Here is a 5,462-nt window from a genome sequence, read left to right as displayed (position 1 = left end):
ATGGGTTTAGGTTTAGGTCTAGGTTTAAGTTTAGGGAATTGAGTTTAGGTTATAGGTTTAAGGAAAGGTTAGGTTTAGGTTATAGGTTTTGGGATTTGAGAATAGTTTTAGGTTATAAGTATAGGTTTAGGTTAGGTTAATAGGTTAAGGTTTAGGGATTTGAGTTTAGGTTATAGGATTAGGTTACGGTTTAGGTTTAGGTTATAGGTTTTGGGATTTGAGAATGTGTTCGGGTTTAGGTTATAGGTTTTGGTTTTGGTTTAGGTTATAGGTTTTGGTTTAGGTTATAGGTTTAGGTTATAGGTTTTTGGATTTGAGAATGGGTTCGGGTTTAGGTTATAGGTTTTGGTTTTGGTTTAGGTTATAGGTTTTGATTTAGGTTATAGGTTATAGGTTTATGTTAAGGTTTAGGTTTAGGTTAAAGGTTTTGGGATTTGAGAATGAGTTCAAGTTTAGGTTATAGGTTTTGGTTTTGGTTTAGGTTATAGGTTTTGGTTTAGGTTATAGGTTTTGGGATTTGAGAATGAGTTCGGGCTTAGGTTATAGGTTTTGGTTTTGGTTTAGGTTATAGGTTTTGGTTTTGGTTATAGGTTATAGGTTTAGGTTAAGGTTTAGATTTACGTTATAGGTTTTGGGATTTGAGAATGGGTTCGGGTTTAGGTTATAGGTTTTGGTTTAAGTTATAGGTTTTGGGATTTGAGAATGGGTTCGGGTTTAGGTTATAAGTTTTAGTTTAGATTTAGGTTTAGGTTATAGGCTTTTGGATTTGAATATGGGTTATGGTTTAGGTTTAGGAAATTGGTTCAGGTTCGGGATTGGGTTTAGGTTTGGGTTTTCAAGTTTAGGTTTAGGTTTAGGTTAGGGAGTTAAGATTAGGATTAGGTGTAGGTTTAGGTTTAGGGAATTCAGTTTAGGTTATAGGTTTTGGGAAAGGTTAGGTTTAGGTTATAGGCTTTGGGATTTGAGAATTGTTTTAGGTTATAAGTATAGGTTTAGGTTAGGTTATAAGTTAAGGTTTAGGGATTTGAGTTTAGGTTATAGGATTAGGTTTAGGTTTAGGTTTAGGGATTTGAGTTTAGGTTATAGGTTTAGGTTTAGGTTTTAGGTTTAGGTTTAGGTTTAGGTTTAGGTTTGGTTTAGGTTATAGGTTTTGATTTAGGTTATAGGTTAACGGTTTAGGTTATAGGTTTTTGGATTTGAGAATGAGTTCGGGTTTAGGCTATAGGTTTTGGCTTTGGTTTAGGTTATAGGTTTTGGTTTAGGTTTTAGGTTTTAGGTTTAGGTTTAGGTTTAGGTTTAGATTATAGGTTATAGGATTTGAGAATGCATTCGGGTTTAGGATATAGGTTTTGGTTTTGGTTTTGGTTATATGTTTTGATTTAGGTTTAGGTTATAGGTTTGGGTTTTAGGTTAAAGTTATAGGTTTAGGTTAAGGTTAAGGTTAAGGTTTAGGTTTAGGTTAAGGTTAAGGTTATAGGTATAGGTTTAGGTTTAGGTTATAAGATATAGGTTTAGGGAATTGAGAATAGGTTAAGGTTTAGGTTTAGGAAATCGGGTTCGGGTTCGGGATCGGGTTTATGTTTGTGTTTTCAAGTTTAGGTATAGATTTAGGTTAGGGAGTTAAGATTAGGATTAGGTGTAGGTTTAGGTTTAGGGATTTGAGAATACATTTAGGTTTTAGGTTTCGGTTTAGGTTATAGGTTTTAGGTTAAGATTTAGGTTTAGGTTTAAGTTAAGGTTGAGGTTTAGGTTATAGGTTAACGTTTTAGGTCATAGGTTTTGGTTTAGGTTAAGGATATGGTCCCTGCAAATACAGATATAAATACAGTCATCCGGTGCAAATGGCCAGGCCCTTCCAATGTTGTCCATAAAAAATGGACAGCTTCATCATGGTCATAATAATGGTTCCCTCTTTCTAGGGAACCCCACTCTTCCGAATAGCTCCGACGCACATCCGGGTCTACTCCATTAATTTCGATCAAATACATAAACACGGCCTGTCCAAATGGCCAGGCCCCTCCAATGTTGTCCATAGAAAATGGACAGCTTCATCATGGTCATAACAGCGGTTCCCACCTTCCTGGGACCCCCACTCTTCCGGATAGCTCCGACGCACATCCAGGTCTGCTCCATCAATTTCGAGCAGCAGTTCATAAATACGGCTTGTCAAATGGCCAGGCCACTCCAATCATGATTCAAAGAAGAGAACTCAAGGATTTTCCTTACCTTCCATTGTATGCTTCCAAGGTGCAGATGACCCCTGAAAGACACATACATCCTGGGAATCGATCGCTTCTCAAAACCGTAGACTATTTTGTTCTGAAACTCGTTCATCTCACCTGAAAACCTGTCACATAATGAATAACTATAACCACAATGATAACTATTATGAATGCACTATAATGAAAAAATTATTATTATTATAGATAACTGTAATTACAACATAGATATCATGAACACGATATCACATAATGTATTGTTTGATGAACTACACATGTGCATTCTTGACAAGAGACATACCAAATGCTTGAATCTGAAATATGCAGCTCTAATCATCCCACATGCAACACCCACCTGAAAGGAATAGAACCTTTAGATGTGCACTGATTTTAAAAAAGAAATAGAACCTTTAAATGTGCTGGATTAGAAGAGGAGTCTTAATGAATTTTAAACTCCTCCATCCTACAACTACTTGGAACTGGGTCATCTATAGATGCCCACTTCTTCCAAAACCATGTTCATGATTCTCACCTGCAAATCCTTGTACAATCTAACTAGCAATTCTGGAATGCTGCATTCAGCAAAAAAATAAAAGCTTCACAAAGCTATAATGGAATCCCCAATTGGCCAAGTGGGTCAACAAATCCTAAAGAAGCATGCACCACAAACTGTAATCACACTGCAAAAATCAAATTTTGGAAGTAACCTTTGCATGTGCCTTATAGCCAACCAGTGATTTGGTGACCTTTCATGGTACAAGTGGCCAACCAGTAATAGGAACTGCTGATACGGTGGAGTCAAGCTAAAGGTCAAGATCATGTTAGAAAATTCTGACCATCCAGTTTGAGTATCACCAAGGGAATGCAGTTGTTGGGCCAGGGCATGTGTGGCCCACCTGATGAGTTGACTGGCCTGATTTTTAGGCCAGGGCATGTTAGTGATGGGACCCACCTAATGGAAGTGCAGATAACATCCGATGTTAGCATTCATCCTTGAATTATAATGTTTTGATCCTCTCTTTTTTCTCTGACAAATAGCTACTATTGTTGAGGACTATTGGAATTCTTATTCCAATTTATATAATGGCAAGAGCACTGACTATAATTCAACGCAGGCTCCAACAACAGGTAGCTCCTCTTTTCCAAACCTATAAGCGGGATCCAGGCTGTTCACCAGGTAGATCCCAGCAAATTAACCACGAACCAAAAATCAGGTCAGGCCTAGCACCAGGTATGCCACATTATATATGGAAAAAATGATGATATTTGAAACTCATCAATGGCTACACGTGGACCATCTGATGATCATGCTGCAGCAGATAACACTGATGGGCCCCACTAATGAATAGCTTAGAGCTCGCATGGGGCAAGAGCACAACTTAAATTTGGGTTATGGTCATCCCTTTACTGCACATATATGGGTTATGGTCATGTGTCAATTGAGACCATCCATCCAGTAGGACTTATCTTAAATCATGTTCACTCTAATTTTTTAACTATGCTGAAGGAATTTGAAAAAGAAATATACAGCATTTACATGGCTCGTCACCAGCATCATGGTAGAGTTGTCATCATTATTATTATTTTTTTTTTAAAAAAAAGTCAAATCACTGTCCCAGCTAATTTGATCAGCAGCGTATGCATTTGCATATCAGCAATAATATCCAATTCAACATCATCATCACCTCAGACTTGTCCCAGGTATTTGGAGTCAGCTTCGGGAATCCTCTTCAAAACAGAATCACAAATTTAAAAAAATTTTAAAAAAAAGTTAGGTAAAACAGAGTATATATCCTCATCCCCTTAGAACATGCAGATAGATGAAACTCTGGATAAAAAATAGCCACTTAGCCAACAGAGACTGGCAGCATCTGAACCAAACAAGAACAATAACCAAAAAAAAAAAAAAAAGACAAGATGGACACCAACTTACCTACAACTTGAATCTCTCCATTGCCAATCAGACGCCTCAGAGATTGTCCTCGAATTCAGAAAGAGGTGTCATTTGCTCCTTCAGACCCTTCCTCTTTCGGATATCAGCCACCAACTGCCCCGCCTGCTATCCCGCCTCCATTGGATCAGACGTCATCATGTCCCAGTGATCAAACACGCACTGTGGGAAGGCCGGTCCAGATGTTGTTGCCCTCAAATTCCCTCAAAACCCAAACAACTCAATGACAGGTAGGTACACCTTGATGTTGTAGAGCGGCGTGCCAGGCCTCTGCATTTCCTCAAAGACATGACCACACTTTTGGTTCAGGACACCATAGATGCCACCGAGCACTTGTTCAGGTGCTTGTATCTCCACCAAATAGACAGGCTCCAAAAGCCTGGGTTTCGCAGTCAGCTGGGAGGCATATATGACCCTTCTTGCTGTCGGGATGATCTGTCCACCGCCCCTGTGGATTGCATCAGCATGAAGAACAACATCACAGACCTCAAAGCATATGCCCCGCATGTTTTCTTCAGCCAATGCTCCTTCCTTTGATGCCCATTGGAACCCAGCCACAATAGAATCCTTGATTTCATTCAGGTACTGAACTCCCTTGTACATGTCAACAACCATATTTGGGCCAGTAGTTTCGAGTCCAAAACACCAGATCTACTTGGCAAGATCCTTGTCCCACCCGAATTCTTCAGATAGGATCTTTGAGCGGGCTTTTGGGTCATCCCTAGGGCCAATATGCCCCTTGTCAATGGCTCGGCAAGCCCATCTTCCAAGGGACGGGCCTCCATGTAGACACGATTGTGCTTGTTAGGGGACTTGCTCATTATAGTCCTGACTGACTTCTCAAGCACTGTCTTACGGAAAAAGACAACAGGATTTGAAATAAGAATCTCAGCCCCACCCATGAAATCTTCCTGTAAGTCCTTCAAGCAAATCTCGAGGTGGAGCTCTCCACAGATTTCTGCCCCAAAAAGCCCTTAAGAAACCCAGATTTAGGACATACCTCACAAACCTCTACCCAAAACACCTACTTTTTTAAATGTAGTAAATAACTCACAAATTCCATGTAGACCATAACCCATGCATGCAGGTTAGAATTTATTCACTGGGTGAACCATAACCTATGAAAACAAACAACAAATATGATAAAAGCATTTCCCACATTTTTGCAGCTTTGGACCCACATTGTTGGCATCACTGTCTTCTCATTTCTACTCCACGCCAAAGCTCTCATTTCCCAGGTTAGAATATTTTCAGAAAGCACAAGTTCACCAACAAGAGGAGAAACAGTCAAC

The 5,462-nt window shown here is 39.4% G+C and overlaps 1 pseudogene; it reads right to left on the bottom strand.

The window, feature by feature from the left end:
- Positions 1-3,977: 3,977 nt before the first annotated feature.
- On the bottom strand, positions 3,978-5,087 carry LOC131228946 (elongation factor 2-like; annotated as a pseudogene).
- Between the last annotated feature and the right edge of the window lie 375 nt (positions 5,088-5,462).

The sequence above is a fragment of the Magnolia sinica genome, chromosome 16 (genome assembly GCF_029962835.1).
Source record: "Magnolia sinica isolate HGM2019 chromosome 16, MsV1, whole genome shotgun sequence".
Lineage (NCBI taxonomy): Eukaryota > Viridiplantae > Streptophyta > Magnoliopsida > Magnoliales > Magnoliaceae > Magnolia > Magnolia sinica.
Note: the sequence above shows the minus strand (reverse complement) of the source record. Positions and strands in the feature narration are given on the sequence as shown.